Raw genomic sequence first — 23,371 nt, forward strand, 5'->3', positions numbered from 1 at the left:
CTTAATGACAAATTCCCACACAGCACGTTTCAAACTATTATCACACGCTAGTGTACATGAATGAAGTCTTTCATCTGGTATTCTTATTGAGCAAGCAAAGCAAAGTAATGGTTCATTCAGTTGATAATTTTCAAAAAGTTCTTTTACGCACAATTCACTTATGTTAAATTGATTGCACTTACAGTTCACAATATCTAATTCAGGAATTTCAATACGTGAATTCGGATACACTTTTTCACATCGAATTTCATCATCATATCTATAAAATCTTCTAAACGAATCAATATTTTTTTCCTTACGTAATAATATTTTCAGTTTATCTTCTTCTTCAGAAATATCACCATCTAGATAAGTAACTTTATGTCTATTAGCAGATTTAATTTCCTGTTCTCTTGGAGAAATATACTCGGAAGCAAATACACGCTTACTACACATCTTTGCAAAAACTGTTTTACTTAAACATTCTTCTTAGAAATATATAAACAAATGCGCAAGCGCACAAAACTTTCAACGAATGCGCATGCGTCCTACAAAAGTTAGCAATATTTTTCTCCAATCATATTCATACCATGTAAAAAATCTTTGCGCCAAAAATATGTCTTGGAAAATCAGAATTGGATAATATCAAATGAAATAGAACGTTTTCATAATGTTTGTTAAAAATATATTGAATAAGAATATAATCCTTCTTACTATGAATATTATGTGATTTCATATATATTTTCAAAATTTCCTTGTACGTAGCGTATTCTGATAAAATACTAAAAGCTTCCAAGTCCAACACATGTTTACTTTTTAAGATACAGTTATGTATATTATTATCTTTCAAACCAATATAACATTCATTGCAGAAAAAAAATGTTTGGTATCCATTTAATTAAAGCGGACGTAATACAATTAATGTCAATAAGTGATTTCTTGCATACGCAATTCATACTTTTGCTAATGCAGAAACGCGTCTTCTAACAAGAAAATAAACTCAACAACTAACAAATAATACCGAAAGTTTGTTTTTTTCCCTACATGTGTTACCATTTCATGTTATATTCTCTAAAGCAGGAAATATTTATATTTCAAGTTGTAATAGTTAGTTGGTTTTCTCTTCAAGATTATTTTTATTCAATTTTAAAATAGTTTCTTAAAGTGTATAACGAAAAATTAAAATAATGCAGACATGTGAAATAATACTAATCATCAAATAATAGATGTAAATGCAAAAGAATATAAATATAATACAAGTATTACTTTCCAACATTTTCCTTCGTAAAGTTTTTTCTATTTATTTCATTGTTATTATTTTTTGTAAAATAAAACACAACACTTTTTTTAGTATCATGAAAAGTTTATTTGATTCTATTTTTTTCATTTTATCATACATTTACAACAAACACATTGTAATAGTTACTGTTATTAAACATGATCTTTGTTCATACTACACGTTCTTTATTTTGCAAATTAATAATATTAGTTATTGAAAAAAATATTTTTAATTCAATTTGTTTTTAACCCAAATAAATTGTGTTCTACAAATGAAATAATTAAACAATGCATATGTAGTGTATAAAGTTAAACAAAATTCACAAATAATAAATTCAATATCATATGTTGGAATTTCACGATTGCGTTCCAATAAAAACATGGATCAACAAATTCAGTATTCATACACTTTTCGTATAAAGTTTTCAACACGCAATGTTCACAACAAATATTGTTTAAACAAAAGTATAAACTTCACTAATATCTTAAGTAAAACACAAGTTCATGATTAATCATAATCAAATAGATTAATTATGATTTTTTCTTGTTGAAGTTCAAAGTAATTACACAATCACATCTCACTTTCTGGATACACAAACACATACACAATTCACGAATGTTTAGTTTAGTTTATTTTAACATTGGTAAAAAAAACACTTACTTGGAATATGCTTTCTGTCTGTCCTTATTTTGAAAAATTTCAACCACTTCGGTTAAAAATTGATTGTCCCGTTCTTCGATTAGTTCGTAATATGTATCATAAAAAATCTCTTGTGTGCATATTCCGATGATGTGCGAATTTGCGTATGTATAAAATAGTTCATCAATGTCTATTTCAATTAAATTTTGCACTGCCCTTTCAACCAGTTCTTCTTCGGACATGAATAAACACTCATCTCCATTTTGATTGTCAACCCCTTCAGAACAGCCCTCGCAGATTAAAATTTTACTCGTTTCCCAGTCTTTAATTGATTTTAAAATACAGTTTGGGTCCACTTTCAAGTTTTCACATGTGCAGTCCATTCTACAAAATCTTCGTGTTCTCGTTAATAATGATGGCGAAAAAACTGGTGACGTTAAAAGTGTTGATAGTGGAGTTTGGCGCTCTTCTTCCAAATCAGTTTCATCATCCGAAGATGATGATAAATACACAACTTCAACACTGTCCTGGGAATTCGCTCTGTGCTTTGACTGTCTTCTTATACTCGTTAATAACGATGGAGATAAAGTTGGTAATGGTGAAACTATTGGTGATGGAGTTTGACGCTCTTCTTCCAAATCAGTTTCATCATCATCCGAAGATGACGATAAATGCACGACTTCAACACATTCCGGGGAATCCGGTCTGTGCTTTGACTGTTTCCTCGGTATATCGCTATGTCCTGTCTTCATCTTCTTTCTCGCTGGTGATGGTGGACACAGTAAAGTGTCTTCGTCCTCCTCAAAAACTAGCTTACGTACGTGAGCCATAGCAGTTAATACATACAACATTTTACTAACACTCAGTATTTAAACGTTTACGTCAAACAAAATGGGGTTCTAACCACACCACAATTCTCATATCGCGTTCAAAAACAAAATTATTATTTTTTCATAAACATCCCAACTGGAAAACCATCGTATACGTATTATCTTCCCACGGTATCAACATCTGGTACTATTCTTTCTTTCTTTCTTGTTTACAACTCATCTTTCGCAACAAGTTTTTTCCCACACCAACCCTACAAAATCTTTTTAAAAACATACAGCTGCATAGCCTTGTATATACAATTTCTCTTTTGTTTACTATTTAACATATGTACAATAACAACAAACCTTTTTCACACACCACACCACCAAAATCTTTTTAAACGCAAACAAGTGTATAGCATTATATGCTTCATTTCTCTTTTATCCTTCTCACCAATTATTCTTTTTTAGAAAACATACAGATGCATAGCGTTGTATATACAATTTCTCTTTTATCCTCTATTAACCTTTTGTTTTCTTTTGTATTTCTTTAAACATGTTGTATGCTTCATTTCTCTTTTATCCTTCTCACCAATTATTCTTTTTTAAAAAAAAACATACAGCTGCATAGCGTTGTATATACAATTTCTCTTTTATCCTCTATTAACCTTTTGTTTTCTTTTGTATTTCTTTAAACATGTTGTATGCTTCATTTCTCTTTTATCCTTTTGTTTACATGCCGTCAAAGAATTCTATACACCTTCTCATCACACCCCACCTCCAAACCATGTTTTTCTATCGTCTCATATTGTAGCCCCTCCCCCTACTACCACCATTCTCTTTTGTTCTCTTTTGTTTACGTTCTATTATGTTTACCTCCCCTTTTCTCCCATAAGTTTAACATGGGGTCCGATATGCGCATAGGTCTACTGTTACAAAATATCTTTGCATATCCTTCTCTGGTTCAAGTAGCTACATCCGATACAGCAAGACAATACAACAGCACAGAGAAAAGGTAATTCTCATATGTTTCTTACCTTTTGCAATTAAATAAATTAGCAAACATTTTTTCTTCCCATTGAAGGAAGAGCGGTATCCCAGAAATACCTACTTAGGAATCAATTTTATGAGGAACCAAGTTTTCACACATGGTGTACCCTCATAAAAGTAACCATATACGCTTCTACCACGAAACATTAGCCCCAAGTAATTTCTAATTTTTCTTGAGAAATAACATTTATTATTCTAAATATAAAATTTGTACGTTATTTAAAGAGAATGCAAACAAAGTTTCGAACTACTGTGCCCCGTGGCTCTACAAAGTAGTGTTGAACGGAAATCCACATAACGGATGTGTACTAAATGGATTAAATTATTATAATTAATTGCTTAATGGATTCAATGGAGATGGAATAGTTCCAAAATAACATTAGCCTCCCATAGGGCATGTCTTCCATATTATTTTCGGTATGTATAGCCAAAGACTATAGTTCCTACATTTCAGGTTTAATTCGATGACCATAACACATTGGATGTCCAATGATGCAGCCAGATTGGCCCAGGTATCAGTGCCACTGTCGCTGTGCCAAAGCCAGAACGGCTGTGTAGCCATCATCCTGTAAAATTCCATAGCAACCAGTAAGCCAGCCAGTAACTCTTTGGACCAGTCTTGAACCAGTAACTCCAAAACCAAAAATCTACTGTTGTACGCCATATCTGCTGTTCGGTAACCAATATCATACCAAACAGAATAACTAGAAGATGCTAGATAACACTTAGTTGCTGGTAAAGCAAAGTTTTGCCAGAGTACAATCTTATTCTCGTCAGAAAGTACGATCTTCACATTCCAAAATTCCAAAAACCCTTCCAGGTGATGAATACTCAACCATTTCTGTGGGGATAATTTTTTTACAAGTACCAAAAATATTGTTCTACAATAAACGTTTTTCAGTGCTACAAAAGACAAACAAACTATAGTTACTGAATGACGACGTAACCGCCATAAAATTGTTCTTATACTCCAAAACTCTATGCCCAGTAGCTACCCAGAGACCCCATATTATACGAGGCGTTAAAATCTTAATAGCGAGTGAAAAAATACCATATTGCTCGCCAATAAAAAGACTTGTGTATTATATTCCAGTAGCTGTAACCAATACACATCTGAAGCCCTGATATCTTAAACTAAGTAGCAGTGTCACCTTTCTCAGTACGAATAAATATTTGCTTCTTAATAAAACTGAATACCTTACGCTTTAAGTAAAACTATCTACAATGATACCCTCCGTAAAAAGCAACCAATCGGAAGATTATTTAATGGCTTCGCAGTGCTTATAGCTTCGTAACTGAATTAGTGCTAAACGAAATATATGATGAAAGAAGAATCGAAAACTGTGCTTCAAAGTATTTTCCACGAAATAGTGTCCCATAAGGGACTTTCAACCGTTATTTTCTTCATATGAAGAGACACTCAGCATAGAAAAAACATTTTTAAACAGCCACCATCTACGATTCTACACGTTTATACCTGCGCGCCAATTACACCACACAAAGAGAGAAAGCCTACTCAGAAAACGAAATCTCGGTGACAATGAAACTTGAGTGAACTGAATTTTACGTCACACAATAAATTCGAGTCTTACATAGCCTCGATGTCGAAATGAATATCGAACTTTTAACATGCAAAAATAGTAAGATTGTAACTCCTATTGTAACAACATTACACCATTACTATACTTACTCGAAACTCAAGTATTTAAAAATATTGCATCTCTGTTGTCTTCAAAAATATTCCTTTTTAATTGTCAATATTTCCCTGCGATTAAAGTATCAAATTTTATCTAATGGACAAGATACATGTAGTTAACGCTGCCTAACACCCAAATATAGTGATACAATATTCATCAACATGAAATGTGATTGTCATAAATTGATATAATACTAATCATAATTACTTATTATGAATTAACAGTTTGATATAGTATTATAATACTTCTCAAGTTAATCTCTGCTTAATTGTAAATGAAAGGTGAAATAAAATATATATATACATTGTAATAATCCAACATAACAAAATTTGTTTCAAAAAGGATACTTCTAAGTTAGCTGTTAATTTGTTTGAGTTCTGCTTTTAGTACGAACATATACAGGCAAAACGACACAAGATGTCGTTTAACCACGTCCGGCAGTTCCGATGTCTTTGCTCTGTTTTCCTATACGATGCGTGTAACTTATAACTGAAATTTCTGCTTAGACAACGAGAATTAACTCAGGGCGAAAGAAAATTATGGTAACTTTTATGCGTATGGTAATTTTTTAGTTGGGATTGGGGCCTAACTACGTACAAGAAACCATTTCACTTGACTTCGCGAGAGCTCCCTCGTGGCTAAGCGGTTAGCGTACGATCCTTTGGCGTGAGAGACTCGGTTGCGATTCCTGGCGGGAGCTCATGTGGTTCGGATTCTACGTTAATCGGTAGGTTAACGTCTCATATAGCCTCGCTGCTGAAAGGCACGCTAAACTAAAAATCAACTCAACTCATTTGACTTCGCAATTTGACCGTGATGATCATACAGACATTTTACTTTCATGTTTTCAAATAATAATTCATATATTACAGATGATTCAAAAATATTATTTTTCCAGTAGTAAGCTCCTCTAAAAATTCACAGGCTGCATCTTAAAAGTTTAGTCGTAAGCGCTAGTGGTATTATTACAATTGCAAATATCAAAATTCAGAAGTGCCTGAATTTATTTTTCATTAGAAACAAATGAAAAGTGAAGAAAAATGGAGGTCTTGAAAGTAAAACAGAGGAATTCGCCGGTGTTCAGAGGATGCTGTCTACAATGCACCCAGCAGAATGGGTCAATGGGTCACAGTGAGACACGGCGACTGGTGGGTCGCAGTAGGTCACGTCCGCAATTAACTGACCCACTCACAAATCTTAATCAATTTTTCCCACAGGCCTACTTACTCACCCCATCCGTGATTTAACATGTCATATTTCATTTAAAAGACGAATCGTAATCTCCGCAATTTCTTCTCGATTGCGATGGTTGGCTTGTTACATATACTAGTTGAGACGGTCATTTCCTCTCACGGTGAGAAATTAATATAGTTAGAAAGACCATCTTGAAGTGAGTACAAACTGTTTTTTTAAAGTTAATAGAATCGCTTTCCTGCCTCCGAAAATGATGAATTCAACAAATATTTCAGTAATTTCTGACATTTTATTTTTCAACTGTCCCAGGTACTCGTTTTGTGAAGATGAGAATGATTTTGGCAACAAGAAGCATCACAATTCAACTGAACAACCGAGGAAACTATGGACAACAAACTAGGGTCAGTCGTTTTACATTATTTTTACATGTCACAACTGACAACTTCCATAACTGGAGATATCTTACTACTAGAATATTTTATTCTTAGATTGAAAGTAATTTGTCTCCCACGTTTGGTGAAATTTGCTCCATACATTCCAGGATGCTCTGGAATATACCTTCATACACATACATTAAAGTATGTAAAGCTGTGTAAGCAACGCCTTTGATGTTGCCCTTGTAACTTCAGATTCCAACTGACATGCTCGTTCATGCCTAAAAGTGGCATTAAATGTCATTGCGATTGTAATCTAATAGCTTGACGAACCCAAATTATAAATTGTACACTAATCGCATTCAATTGAGATATTTTATTTTTCATCCTTTTCACACCATTCTAATAGCGTCGTTTTAGATTTCTATTAAATGTCAACCCCTTCCCACCAACACAGGGTACTAGCGATTGCTAAACTTAGAGACATAAATGATGATGGGAGTGTAGACAATCAATTTAGGTATCCTTAAACCGAAGATTCGATGTTATTATCAATCGTTTTCGATTATTTTGTTTTCAAGTCACTATTTATCCCAACATAGGGATACTAATGACCATAACTTAGACATAAACTTCACCAGAAGTATTAATATTTATCTTAGTGATCCTCAAACTATGGAGTATACATTAATATCAATCGTTTTGAATCATTCTATATATTACTTCCATCCACTCTGTTATGTGCTATGGGGTGTTACCCCTACTGGAAGCTGAACTGAAACTTAACGGTCATTCGAACTGCTCCCAATGAACTTGCACACCCCGAAAGCTATTAATTTTACAATAACGTTGCTGATTTTCAATTATGTGTACATATCACAATTTCACACTCCTCTTCAGGGTGCTAATGGGGTTTTACCTCACATGGCATCTTGAGTGTCACTCTTTATCTAAGCGACCCCCAAAATTACGGATTCGACATTAATATCAATTTTTTATCGTTTCTTTTCCCTTGCCACTTCCCAGAATAGCTACAGGGGTATTGGTAACGCTGGGGATTAATTTGGATTTAAATAGCATTACAACTGCTAAAAATTAACTTAACGACGCTGAAAACTTACGAGTAGATACTAATCACGGTCGATTTCAATATATTTATGTCACTACGTAACCTCCTGACTGCTAAAGGGTATTGATGGGCACAAGTCGAGCTAAAACTCGACTCAACTCGAATTTGAATCGAGTTTCAATTCGGGTCAAAGGTAATTTTCTTGAGTCGAGTTCAGAGTCGTGTCACTGTTTTTGAGTTCGAGTTTAGAGTCGGGTAGACTTTGATAAATGTGTCGCTCGCTCAGATCGTTTTAACTTTTGAAATCCTGGCCTGATTAGACTGAAATTCGACAGGTATGAGAAATGTAAATAGTAATGTGGAATGCTGTTGTGTTCCTCACGATATGGGACACTGCTCGCATCACGTCTTGTCTCGATAACGAAACGACAATACGTTTTTAAAGCGAGTCACCTCATATGGTGTGAGAACCAATATAAATATGCGGGGCGAACCTGAAAGGAGTTCACAAACTCTGGGAAGTGATCAAAAAAAGACAAAAAGTTATCTTGCAAATTGTTGAATTCCACATCGTGTAGGACTCATAAGGGTGCAAACTTGGAATCGAAAATCGAATCGTGACAATTGAAAGTTAACAGAAAGATGTGGTCATACTTCGCTAGTGCTTCGTGATATCAGAAAAAGATAATAAATATTCTTGTATGTTATCGAGTTCTGTGCCGTGTACGAGTAACGTGAGTACCAACTTGGAATCGAAACTCGTCTTCTGACAGTAGAAGTGGGAAAGAAAGATGTGCACAACACACGACACAAAAGAAAGATATACACCACGTGGAACTCGACAACAATTAAGAGGACTTTTGGCTTCTTTTGGTTACGAATTTCCTCACGAAGCATGTGCACATCTTTCTGTTACCTTCCAATTGTCACCATTCGAATTTCGATTAAAAATTAGCACCCCTTAGAAGACGCGAAATTCGGCAATATGCAAAAGGACTTTTTGATTTCTTTTGATGTCAAGAATCAACTCCCGTAGTTTGTACACATCTTTCTTTTTCACTCTTAGTGCTGTTTTCTTAACATCAAGGCTGAGATCTGGATGCTCGAATTTTTGAGCTCAAGCAGATGCCCGTGTAATGATGTCAACTAAGCAAACAGCTGGACCGGCTCGGTTGGAACGAGCGATCTACTCGGCTCGACTCGGCTCAGGCGAGCTATTGGTTCGAGCCTGCTTGGACGGTGTGAGCCATCGGCTCGGCTCGGTTTGTTCAGGTGAGTCATCAGCTGAAGCCGACTCGATTAGGTAAGCAGTTAGCTCGGCTCACTTCTCGGTTTGGCTCGATAGTGAATGACCTGCGAGTCGAGCCGCGTGAGCCGTTGACAACTGTAAGGTTGGGCCGAGTAATTTTTAACATGTTTGGCATGTATTTTACAAGTTTATCAATTTCTGGGCGTGAGTCCGAATACTTTTTCCTCCGGAACTCAAATCCAGAACCTCCTCCATCCACAAACGTCGCCAACATCTAGTGACCCACTTGCTGCTAAATGTCGATCGTCAATATAGCGACGCTTCGAAGGGTTACCGCTGGTGTGCCTCTGGCGGTAGAGTTTCGTCGAGTTGAAACAAATATTTAGTTTCGAGGTGTTAGCCGATGTACTGTAGCCGATGTTGGCAATATGTACTAATGTATAATGGCAACTGAAGCCGATCATTAGAAATTGAAGATAAGATAACTATGAAATAAAGAAAATAGACGCGCTTTACTTTGTTATAAAATTATATGGCGAATGCATTTTATGTGATCCCAAACGGTTATCGTTGAATATATACTCTTAAAGGAATACTCTGAATGGCCAAATTAAAAAGACCTCAACGATTTATCCCTCTGCTAGTAAGGTTTTCTTCATCGCATCCTTGGTGAAGTCGAAAAAACACTCGCTTAGTAATTATACGGTTGGGGGTTCGCGCCCATCACATGGTATATTTCTATAGTCTAGTGCTTTCAGACTGTCCTTAATGAAAACAAATCACGCATATAGGAGACTGAGCATATTTTGGAGGAGTAATTTTGTGGTTCATTGGAGTTTTGTCGCCTCTCTGCCGCAGGTTAGCTACTAGTGGTATCATTTTAAAAACGGACGTGATGTTACCGCGGATTTTTGCTGCGAAGCCACTAATTTTTGGAGAGATATCGCTAGTTAACAATATGTATTATACCGACGCTTACAGCATGGGGTCGTGAAGGATGTCCTTGCATCCTATACTTTATGACTACCGAGGTCTGAAGTTAACTAGTTTTCAGTATTTCAATACAAACCTGCTATCTACAAACATGTTTATACACGAAGTTGTTACAATTAGCATTGATATAATAATTATATTGTCTATGTACGATACTTAGAACTACACATAGGAATTGGCTCGTTTTGGCTCGACTTGACCGGAAACGTGGCCCAAATTCGTGTACAGTTGAAGGAAATTTTTCGAGTTACAAATAATTGTTTCGAGTGTAGTTGAGTTTCAAAGAAAAGTCGCTCGTGCCCATACAGATAAAAGAGAGAGAGAGAGCACGCTATTAAGGTATTACGGCTTCCATATACAAAAGCATACCAGAGTATTGAACTGAAACCCTATGTCATGAAGTTCCGTTGTGGCTTACTATCAGTCTCTTCACGTGACTTTTGCGGATCATGAATTTCTTACCTGACATTTTTTGTTAACTAATGTTTTGTCTGGAACCCTTATCCGATTATGGATATGCTCTACGTCTCTGACTACATTTGAACAACATAAATCGCATGCTCTAATATGAATATTGAGAAATTACCTGCGTATGAAAATAGCTGAAAATAAATACACTACGTAACTTATTTACTGCTATTATATGATTTTCTTATTCAAATTCACATATGCAGACCCTCTGTCAATACCTCAGATGTTACGGGAATCGAACTCATGACCTCATGATTTGAAGCTTCGGCGTTTACCACTGAGCTAACATGACCATTCTTGGGAAGTTCCATCTAACGAAATATAAGTGAGTTCATACGTAAATGTTCTTCAATACGTAAATCACAATGACCAAACGAGAATGTGGATATATAGTTTCGAATTGATGTATCATTAAGTATTCAGATCAATGTTACATTTTCCTACACTTAATACAATTTCAACATGTCTTAGTATATTTAAAAGAAGAAAAAAGCGTCTGTACAATTTTTCCGATAACAAGGGCTGGCTTGGATGTCCGAATCAGCTTTACTTTTCTGCGAAGATGTCCGAACTTGGATTCAGAAAATTTTTGCCTCAAAACACAAATAAAGAATGCGACCAATCTTTTTGAACAAGGTGAGGTTGTGAGATAGTTGAAGTCTGAGATATCTAATGCAGACATATATGTTCATGGTGAGTGTTATGTATTGTACTATTCGAAAATGCAAGATCGTCTCATTGTTCCTTAATTATGTGGCAAACGTACTTTATATAGACTTTGAAAATATTGTCTCATCTTTAAGATTTAGATAGGCTCGCCTACCTCGATGGATTTTTGAATTAAACGAGTATCGTAACCCTTAACAAACCAAGCGGGATCCTCTAGGGACCTCATTGGGTGATATTTTGTGATACTGCTGCAACTATAAGACCCAATTTTCTCGATTTTTATATGTACCCTGCATCCTTTTAGGATATCTGCTACATAATTAGATCAATAATACGTTCGTTAAAAAAGTGCCGAACAATAAGTTGAGGAATTAAAATAATACTTGGGGTCCGTGAAGACCCCAGCTTGGTAAACAACGTTGACGATTTAGGCTTGGTGCGTTAAGGGTTAAAAATGATAAACTAACTAACTCTATGGCCTATTTAACGCGGAGGTTCAATGCCGCGTTCACAAAAGCTTTCTACTGATTTTGTTCTTAGACATCTGAATGCAGTTTTTACTTTGTATTTCTATTGCTGCGAGATCCATCTGGTCTTGCCATCTACGCCTAGGTCTTCCAAATGGTCGATTTTTGATTGGCCTTCCAGTGAAGACTTTGAAAGTGTTCCTATTTCCTGCGAAAAAGGATAAAACGAATTCAAAGTTGAAGTAAAAGGTACTAGTTATAATAATTAGTAGAGTGAGTGAATGTTTAAGTAATTGAAAAGTAAGCACTGTAGACCTTCATGTTATCTTAGAATCGAACAAAATGGAACTTATTTATTTATTTAAAGTTATAATTATTAATTCGAATCAATACTTTTGGGAACGTAGATCAGAACTTCTCTGCAAGAATCGTCGGAGCTCTGTTAAACTGTGATGACATCGCACCTGAAAAGATAAAAAAGATTATTGAATAGCAGAATAGCCAAAATAAGTAGATTAAAATAACCAAATATTAAATTAATAAAATACTACCTGCTACGAGCTAATTGCTACAACTTACTACTAACTACGTGCTTCAACTACTTAATACCAAGTGCTACTAATACGTAATATTAACTATGTGCTACTACTTACTAGTAAATAGTTGCTACAACGTGTTGGTAACGCAGATCTAGTCTAGATAAGTATTAATCACGAACGTTTAGTTACTCTAACTTTGTAAGACAAATTAGTCGTTTATTCAGTTACTCATTGGTTTATGGTATTATGGCTATGTGATTTACAATACTTTAACGGATTTCTCCGTTCAACAACAACAAAATATGATTCTTACCTTTGCAAAGTAAAGCTGAAGATATTTCACGAGTGCACAGACTACACAATGCTACCTGCTTGTGATGTTCATGAGTCCACCTTTCTTATTTATAATTCCAATACCATTTTCACGTTATCAAAACTGACACCATTGAATGATGATACAATATGATTCTATCCTTCGTGTTGAATATATTTGGTCTAGGAATTAATTCGTGCGGGTGGACAAGAGATGGCGCAACGAACGGAGCGTCCCATAGTTCCGTGTATCCACACATGTGTTGCAAACCCCTGTCATCGCGTATCGTTCGTAGTATAGGGCAGTGGATTAAAGCGTCAACAACACCAGTTTGTAGTTAAGTGAACATGGCGCAATTTGTGCCTGATAAAGTGTTTTGCGGGGTGTCCTGCTGCATTACTTTAACATGCAGAAAAGTGCGACTGAAAGTCATCGTATTTTGGTGGAAGTGTATGGTGACCATGCTCTAGCTGAGCGAACGTGTCAGAAGTGGTTTGCACGGTTTAGAAGTGGTGATTTCGGCTTGGCAGACAAAGAGCGAGCTGGACAGCCAAAAAAATTTCAAGACGAAGAATTGACAGCATTGCTCGAGCAGGATTCGTGTCAAACGCAGGAACAACTTGCAGCAGCATTAGGCATTGATCAAACAACAGTCTCCAAACGCTTGAAAGCCATGGGAATGATTCAAAAGATGTCACATTGGGTTCCACATGAATTGAAAGACAGAGACGTTGAAAGACGAAAAACCATTTGCGAATTGCTGATTCAACGACAGAGCAGAAAGGGGTTTCTGCATCGAATTATTACGGGTGATGAGAAGTGGATCCATTACGAGAACCCTAAACGAAAAAAGGCCTGGGTGAAACCAGGTGAACCAGGTCCATCACAACCAAAACGAGATATTCACTGTGCAAAGGTTATGCTGTGCATATGGTGGGATATGAAAGGTGTGGTGTACTATGAACTGCTGCAACCGGGTGAAACTATGAATGGAGAACGTTATCGACGACAATTAATGCGTTTGAAGCAAGCTCTGGCCAGAACACGACCAGAATGGGAGAACAGACATGATAAACTTATTGTTCAACATGATAACGCTCGCCCACATGTCGCAAAACCGGTCAAAACCTATTTAGAAAATGTCGGATGGGAAGTTTTACCCCACCCGCCGTATTCACGAGACGTTGCTCCTTCGGACTACTACTTGTTCGATTGCATGAACAACGATTTGATTGGACAGCGGTTTACTTCTTCAGAAGATATCGAAACATGGGTCTCTGACTGGATCGCTTCCAAGAATGAGGACTTCTTTCGCCACGGAATCCGTACATTGCCTGACAGATGGGCGAAAGTGGTGGCTAGCGATGGACAATATTTTTCTTAAGGTATTTATGTATTTTGTGTTTGTACTACAGCTTCAATGTGTGCGTACCAACCGCACGAATTAATTCCTAGACCAAATAATGTTTTGAATAATTTATAATGCTACTTTGAAAGCAAGTTTCATTTGATAAAATATTTATTCTCAGAGTATCAACAAAGTTTACTTTCTCTGAATGTTCCTGAGTTCGTTACAGACAATCATTTTCACAGTACGATATGACTTTTATAGATTTCTTGTTTATTGTGCATGCACGGAGGAACCAGAATAATTATATAAGCTGTTACCTGGGCAGTAGGTTTGGTAGCGACCGAATCAGACCAAAGGCTTAAGTTCCTCGAGTCCACTTTACAGGTAAATGTTCACCAGAAGCTTATACCTTAAGATAAATTAAGCTTATATCGACACTTACTTCGGAGACTGACCTGTCTAGATTGTCCTATCTTGCTAATAGATTGGAATCGAGTTAAAAACAGCAACGTATGCGCAGCCTTGAGGTACGACACGAATTGTCATAGCAGCAAGAGGAATTTTATTGTTTGAGTATCAAGTTACGAACTGCAAATACAAGAACATGTAAATGAAAGAAAAAAGATATAAAGAGAGATGTAAGAAGGACGGCTCTGCAATCTGTTCGAAAAATATTTTTTCTGTGATTATTGTTTCACCTTAGAGTTAAGTAAATATACAGGGTATTTCAAAACAACACCGACAACGTTTGTGAGGTAATTCCTCACACTAAGATAAGACAAACGAATAGACCAACCTGGGTGCACAAATGTTTCCTTTCGGACTTATAGTCTGCCGAAAACAAGAAAAAAAAAAAGAACTTCAAAGGTCCATAACTCGAATACTACAGAACCTACCTTAGTCGGGTCAAGACTTTACTTAGGAACTAATATGTGCTCTATCCAAAAAAAATGCACGTTTCAGAATCCTGTGGTACTTTCGCAACAACTTTTATAGAGGAAGTTTCGCAACGGTCATATAATTTGAAGTACTCACCAACTACCTCTATAAAAATTGTTACGGAAGTATCGCAGGATTTTGAAACATATATATTTGGATAGCACACATATTAGTTCCTAAGTAAAGTCTTGACCCGACTAAGGTAGGTTTCATAGTATTGGAACTATGGGCCTTTAAAATTCATTTTTTTTTCATGTTTTCGCCATTCTGTAACTCCGAAAGGAAGCATTTGTGCAGCCAGGTTGGTGTATACTTTTAGTCTTATTTTGGTGTCAGGAATCACCTCCCAAACGTTGTCGGTGTTGTTTTGAAACACCCTGTATAATAAATGAACGTGAATGATTCTGAAGTTATACGTTAGTGTTGTTCCATTTATAATCAAGCCTGAGGACCACACGTACGATTGTCGTAAATTTTACACATATGTTTTTCTTTAAAAAATGTTAATTTTAATCAAATGTGAAGAGAATATATTGCAGAAGAAGACAGAATTGAAACTATTAGAGAACATTTCAGGAAATGGCTGTTTCATAATTAGCAAAATATCTCAGTTTCTTGCTACAGGAACGCGGCGACAGATGTTGATGTGAAAGTTCAGCATAAAGAACAGAATTACTTGTGATATTATCATCAATAATTAATGTTGTATTGCATAACTGAAAAATGGTTATATTCATTGCACATAAGAGTGTTTAAAAATCGGAAGGAGTGAAAGATTTTACTACAATTATATTGGAAATGGAGGTGAAGAACGTGACTCACAATACTACAGAATTTTGACCAGAACAATGTGCTGTTGAGACACCCTGATAAACAATAATTCATTTTACCTTAACGCTTAAGAAATTTTGTACCTTTAAATAATTTTAATTGAGTTCATTTTTACCAGACCAATTTGCTGATGAGGCACCCAGAAAAGCAAGTATTGTGAGTCACGTTCTTCACCTCCATTTCCAATATAATTGTAGTAAAATCTTTCACTCCTTCCGATTTTTAAACACTTTTATGTGCAATGAATATAACCATTTTATTGTATCTGAACACTTAAGAGATTATAAATATTCAAATAATTTTATTCTAGCTGATACAATGGCGCCCCCGCGCCAATTATTACATGGAGAGATATACATAATCACAAAAATATAAAACAATTAAAGAATTCAACCAACATTGATCACTTAAGTAAGATGAATACATCAACAACTAGGGAAAGGTATTTGTAAATTTTTAATTTTGTTGATTCCCCCAATGTTTTAAGCAATAGTTAATGATGACGCTATTATTCCTTTGTTTTTGATCAGAAGTAAAACATCGTTGAGCACTCTTATATAGATAGCTTTTGAATTATATTCCCGAATTTTCGATATTTTCCTCGTAACCATTGTTGGAAGCAGATACATTTTGCGAAGAGGGATATATCTACTTTAGACTTAGTTTATAATAAAAGACTATTTTTATAACTACTAATTCACAAATATTCAAAGCCTTTTCTCTCATTAACTCCTTTCGTAGGTACAATTGAAATGCAATTCTTGAAAAAGAATTGCACGACACAAAAGTGAACTATAAATTTAGTTTTAACGGGATTCGATTTCTCATCCATTTTGTCGGTGATGGAGGAATCTAGCATCTCTCTTATACGTGCTACTGGACGCAAATACATTGTCAGTTAACGGAATCTAAATCTATGAAACCCAGTCATAATTTACTGTATGAACATTTTATTCCAAATGATACACATAAAACTCAGAAGGTGTGAGATCAGGAGGTCGTGGTGGCCATTCCATAGCACCCTTACTATCTATCTAGTAACGCGGAAGCTCTTCATCCAGACACTGTCTGAACTCAGTAGCATAGTGGGGCGGTGCACCGTCATGTTTGAAACAATTGGGAAATCACCCTGCGGATTCAACAACTTGGAAACATATAATCACTGAGCATGTTAAGATACCTCTCCCCATTCAAGGTTTCATCAATAAACACCAGACCCAAAATTCTTGTGTTCCAAATCCCACACCAAATCATCACTTTTCCACTACCAGCACCTTAACAGGGATCCACTAACGAGGAGATTGCATCTAAGCAGTAACGGTGATTTTGTTTCTTTACCTCACCTTGCACATAAAAGTTAGCTTTCATGAAAGTTTAAGCTAACGCTATTTATAAAAGTTAGCTACATCACAGAACAACACCTGTTGTATGAAGTTTGGATTACTGTAGCACTAATCCAGAGCGCATTCTAGAAATTGTAACCGCCGATCAGGGTCATCCTCCCAGGAATAGTGTTCCAAATGTAACTTGTACGAGTGCCGTTAGTGTGTGTGCAACACGCGCAGGATTAAACGCTGACTGCCAGCGGGTATTGTTGAAAGCCGGCGCATACAGGGATGTGGACTTTTCACAACCAATGTCACAGTTGCTGTTGCAGTTTCCTCGTCGGTGGCTGTTCTTGGACATGCACTACGTGGCTTTTCCGCCACAGAATCTACTGCACGAAATTTGTCCAATAACTTGGAAAATGTCATTTGTAAATGTTATGTTCTCTCAGGAACCAGGGAATTGAAGTCGCCAGCAATCACTCTAGCATTTCGTCCACCACTCATTAACAAACTTTCAATCCGTTCCTTCTGTGTAAGTGTCATTGTGGGTCATCTGTGAGCTGTGACGATAAAGAAAATTGTGACGATAACCTCCTTACAATTTTAAACTTTAACAGATCATAACTCCTACACATATAAAGATATCGCAAAGTGAATTGTACAGTCGTGTTCCTCAGAGAAAGGCAGTATAAATTGATATGCAACATAACCCCTTTCCTATTTGAAAAACGGAACTTAAATCTAAGGTTATGCATTTCAAGATGGCCTCTGCACTCGCCGTGTCTCTTGTAAATTGTTCCGCATCTATAGACGCCCCATACCAAACGTCATTATGATTCCTTGAACCGTTCGACTTTCATAGAGGTTTGTTCATAATTTTCCCTCACCCTTGTTTCTGCATGCAACATTAGATTGTAATAAACCTAACCGTTAATGCATAGTATCTAACTGATTATTGGATTAATCTAATCCATTTTATCCGAACTCCAGGAACGTACTGAAGTGACATTTTAAATATGAAACTTACCTATGCATTCTCGATGAATGATGCAGTCCGAAACTATTTGTTCCATTATTTCCCTTCTTTGTAGTTTCCTTTAATTGCCTTTGAGTTGAATCATTTCCGCTGAATAATAAATGTCTTGACTTTTAAACATTATATTGATCTTTGATAAGTAAAATAAGTAAGCAATTCTACAGTGTTAACCACACAACAAGAAGAAGATATGAGAGCTGAAAAATATGCTGTACATAGAACAGAACAAATATACATAGAAGTTTAAAAAAGCAATGTTAGCCATCATAAAACATAAGGATGAAGAGCATTGTGTTTGAAGGAAAAATATTTATCATATTAAATGTGAAATGAAATTTTACATGATTAGTTTTTCATTTGCTAATTTAAATAATCTATTTTATTGCTAACTAGCAGCGTTCACCCCGCTTCGCTGCGGTCACCCCGGAACGCAATAAACGTTGTTACTTAGATAATTTTTACTTTTTCGCTTTCAAGTGATATGATAAAAACCATAGAAGATTGCAGTAAATGTTCACATTATATCGCCTGTCATTTATGTTAACCCGCCCCGCTTCGCTGCGGTCACCCCGGAACGCAATAAACTTTGTTACTTAGATAATTTTTACTTTTTCGCTTTCAAATTGCAGTAAATGTTAACATTATAGCGCCTGTCATTTATGTTAACCCGCCGAGTGACACGGTCATGCGGGTTGCATATAAATACGTTTATTTTTACCTATGATGAACTAATAACAAAGGATTTGTACGTTATGGACACTTGAATGGTCAATTATCTCAAGACACTGGTAATTAAAAATTAAAGTGATATGATAAAAACCATCTAGGGTCCAAATCCTAATAACCCCCCAAAAATGAAAGAAACTGGTTCAGCCGTATTAGCGTGATGAGCTAACAAAGGATTTGTGCGTTCTCTTTTATAATATAGATTAAAATCACATACTAGAACAATCAATTAGTACAATTTTAATATTATTCTCCTAATTTAGTTATATTGTACTTACATTTTCTTTGCCTATTTTTATTATTTACTTCAGCCATCAATCACTTCCTTGTGATCAAGGTATGTCAAATATCATTACACTCAAATATCATTATACTAAATGCTTCCCTGTTATAGGGCATAAATCTTTCACTATATCTTTAACCTGTTACCAATATTTTCGCCTCTTACATTATAGAAAGAAATGGATGGCCAAAAGGTAAGTAAGCAAACAAGATAGCTTGAGTCTTAAACCTACCTAAACTCTAATAGCGATATGAAACATGCAAGAAAATGGAGATGACAGAATATAAAATGAATAGCACAGTGAAAAAAATAAATGCACACTAAGACAAAAATATGTAAGACAGAATATACATTAAGCCAATCCCAACAATGTTTCTTCCAGATCTGTTTTTCGGGGGACATTGCCCCTTCCCCGGAGCTCTGAGAGTGCCCCCCGGAGGACACCAAAAAATACGTCTACAATATAATAAGAAATAGAAAAGTACCAGCAGTGCCCCCCCTGCGCGAAATGCTAAGTGGGCCCCCCGGAACATTTTTCCTGAAAGAACGACTGAGTCCCAACTAACTTTTAATAAACAAATATCAATCTGAGGTATTCTGAAAGGTACTTGATGACTTCTTTTCAGCGATTGGATCTTGAAGGGGAAAGAAAAGAAAGAACTGCATTTATCAGAGCCAGAAACGTTGTCAGCTATTAAAGGTCTGTAGAAGTGAAGAAAGGAAAACGTTTGAGCGATGATTAAAAAAAAAGCAATAAGGGAAAAATAACAGCAAATCTACAGTTCTAAAATCCAGTGAATCTTCTAAGTACCAGCATAGAAAATGGTTATATGCGACACCAAAGCATTTTTGTATAGCACGATTAGCATGCTTGCTACTCTTCCAGTCAGGCTTAATTTTCATAAGTTTGTCTATAAATTACTTATGATATGTGGGAAACAAAATAGGTGTATACAATACATTATTTTTATTATTCACGCTCAGAAACGCTTCCTCTCTAAATTTGATGGCATATTTGGCGATATCAGGAATGTTTATTCACGTTCATTTTCTTGCAATGGATTTCATCAAATCAAATAAATAAAAAAGACGCTATTTAATGAATGAAGAGATAGACCGTAAATATGTTTACAAGTTTTTCAGTGTGAAATCGGCGACGTTTGGCTGCAGTTTTCCCAAATGGCAGTATTATTAACATAACATAAATATTTAGGTAAATAGTATTTTAAATTTTAAAGACACTATCTCTACTTGCTGTTATTTTCAAGTTTCTCCCTTCTTCATAATTGCAACCATTACTGTAATCCGAAATCCACCTTAATGTAGATTGAATTGCAGCTTAAATCGTCCGTCACTCTTTGCATCATAACTCATTAGGTACTCTTATTAATATGGGTCACGAATTAATAGTTGAGATTTACCAAATTAAGACTCAAAATAAAATTATACAGAAAATCCTCTTTTTGTTTGACTTCAATGAGGTTAACTAAATTCGGATTTATAATACTTTATGAACTTCGAATCAAAATTTTAAAGATGAGAAAGTTATATTTTAGGACTTTTTTTGTACGCTATGCTCAGCCGTTTCTGGTAATTAACAGATATAAAAATTTATAACACGTAATTTAAAATTTCCTATTACGTAATTCCATACTTCGGGAAGGGATTTATTACGTCGTAAGATGTACAATAATACAGAATTTTTATTAAAAGAAGATATTACTAATGTTATTTTTCATATACTTCATATTTGCCTATTTAATTTTCTAACATCGATCTTCACTTCTCACAAAATGGTCACTCTGCAGTTCCAAAGAAACAGAGAACGGTATTAACTATGATGTATATTCACTTCATTTATATTTTTTTAGTTGTAATGGAGTTTCTAAAATCATAAAGAAAGGAAAACCTAGACACTTCATTTTGTGAGTGTAATAAATGTCCATACACCGGTTTAAAGGCGAAAATTTATGTGCTTGTGCATATAAACACAGTTTTTTATATACATTTTATATGTCGAATATATCGAATAAATTGCAAACAGTCTTCTTATCTACTTCTTAAACTGCACCATTAATTGTTACAGCTCATAAGGTCTTAAACAAATGATAATACTGATAATTAATACTTCAAGGATCAAGGAGGCAGGATGGATGTAATATAATGCAAATATACTAACGAGTGCCTACTCTAACTTTAAATAAATGATTTTAATAATACAGATTAACTGTTTAACTCGAGAAAATAAAAAAGTAAGGTCACCTGTGCTGTTGCACACCTTAACAACTAATGACTATCCTATATTGCAAATAGTGCAAGTCTCAGTGCACAAAACTATAAACAAAGTTCATGATTTTTAGTTGGTGAAAACGAACAGTAACACGATTATACCCTTTGTACTGAGTGAGACGGAAGATTAAGGCAAGTGAATGATGGTTTTAAGAATTTACGAAATGAAAATGTGGTAGCAAATTTGAGTATTTCGACATACAAGACTGACTCAAAATAGTCCATGAAACTTACTTTACTGGATTCGAATCAGCGGCCCTACGCATTAGAATTAAGTCTAAGCATGTCGGATTTGAGTCTAAAATCACTATTAATTTTAAAAAAAATGAATAGTCATAACTAAAGGGCGTCTTTTAAAGTGAACAATACGATTTTGCAAAAGAGATGTTTCCCATAGAAAAGCAATGTATTTATTGCTAATAGTATTAGTATTGTTTACTATTTCATCCACAATGATCAAAATTCCCTCAGCGGTCAAGGACGAGTTGGACACCAGAATTACACCAATTTTTATGTATATAGAAAATGCTCCCTTTCTCGTTAAAATGAAAATAAAAAGAAAAAATAAAATTGTTTTCTTTAGGTTTCCAATGATAAGTTTATATGACGAGTTTGATATTTCAATTTGACAGGCGAATATTATACTCTGATATAATGCATTTATAACTTATTTTAGACCCTCTTTACCTCCTTTGGATGCATTAAAATATTAAATAATACTTTTTGATGAAGTGGATAGTTTCAAATATGTAATATCAATATTAACAGACGAAAATCATATTGACGAAGAAATTAAATGTCGATTAAAAGCAGGGAATTCGTGTTATTATTCAGTTCAAAATCTCTTGTCGTCTCGTATTCTGTCGAAGAACTTGAAGCTTAAAATATACAAAACGATAAGCATGCCTGTTGTTCTATATGGTTGCGAAACATGGTCGCTTACTTAGAATGAAGAACGTAGACTGAAAGTATTTGAGAACAAGATCCTGAGACGAATATTCGGACCCAAGAAGAACGGGAATTGGGAATGGCGGAAACTTCATAACGAGGAACTACATAATTTATACGGTTTACCAAACATTGTTAGGGTCATCAAGTCTAGGAGGCTTAGGTCGGCAGGTCATCTAGCCAGGATGGAAGAAAGTAGAAACGCTTTCAAAGTCGTGACTGGAATACCAATCGGTAAACGACCATTAGGAAGACCTAGGCGGAGATTGGAGGAAAATATTAAGATGGATCTCGCAGAAATAAGAACAGAAACAAGAAGCTGGATCCAGTTAGCTAAGAATAAAAATCAGTGGAGAGCTTTTGTGAACGCGGCATTGAACCTCCGGTTTCCATAGGCCATAGAGTTACTTAGTTAGTTGCCTCCTTTGGACTCTTCGTTTATTGTTCAAAATATTATTCTATTTTTTGGTTAAAGTGCCTAGTATGTAAAGATTTTTCTCATATTTGCTACTATTAAGAATATTATGAATATTAGAGGAGAATACTCATACTTGATCTTGCTTTCGTTTATCCTTTTCTTATCTATACTCGTACCAAAAACTTCTTGATTGTGTTGTCTCCAATTCATGAGGCGTAGAACTCGGGTAACCTTTGGTTTGAATTTAAGAAATATATAAATATATACGGTCTATATATAATTAGCTCTATTTTCAAATTCTTCTTCTATTGGTTAATTTCGATCAAGAGTAGATTGCGAGAATGACAACTCAAATGTTTGAGGAAATTGCATAGTTGGCACAATTGGTTATGTAGTTACTATAGTAAATAAAAGGGGTAAACTAACTCTAT

General features: G+C 35.3%; 1 protein-coding gene across 6 annotated transcripts in view; it reads right to left on the reverse strand.

Annotated features, from left to right (window-relative positions):
• The window catches only part of LOC145683688 (uncharacterized), a 165,089-nt gene that overhangs the window by 112,108 nt on the left and 29,610 nt on the right, over positions 1-23,371 (reverse strand). The window contains exon 2 of one of the 6 annotated variants that reach the window (XM_081755050.1): positions 12,034-12,147. The exons of the other annotated variants lie outside the window; for them this stretch is intronic. The gene's annotated coding sequence lies outside the window, so the exon portion shown is untranslated. The remainder of the gene's footprint in view (positions 1-12,033; positions 12,148-23,371) is intronic. 6 annotated transcript variants of the gene reach the window in all.

The sequence above is a fragment of the Thermobia domestica genome, chromosome 4 (genome assembly GCF_964235325.1).
Source record: "Thermobia domestica chromosome 4, izTheDome1.hap1.1, whole genome shotgun sequence".
Taxonomy (NCBI): domain Eukaryota; kingdom Metazoa; phylum Arthropoda; class Insecta; order Zygentoma; family Lepismatidae; genus Thermobia; species Thermobia domestica.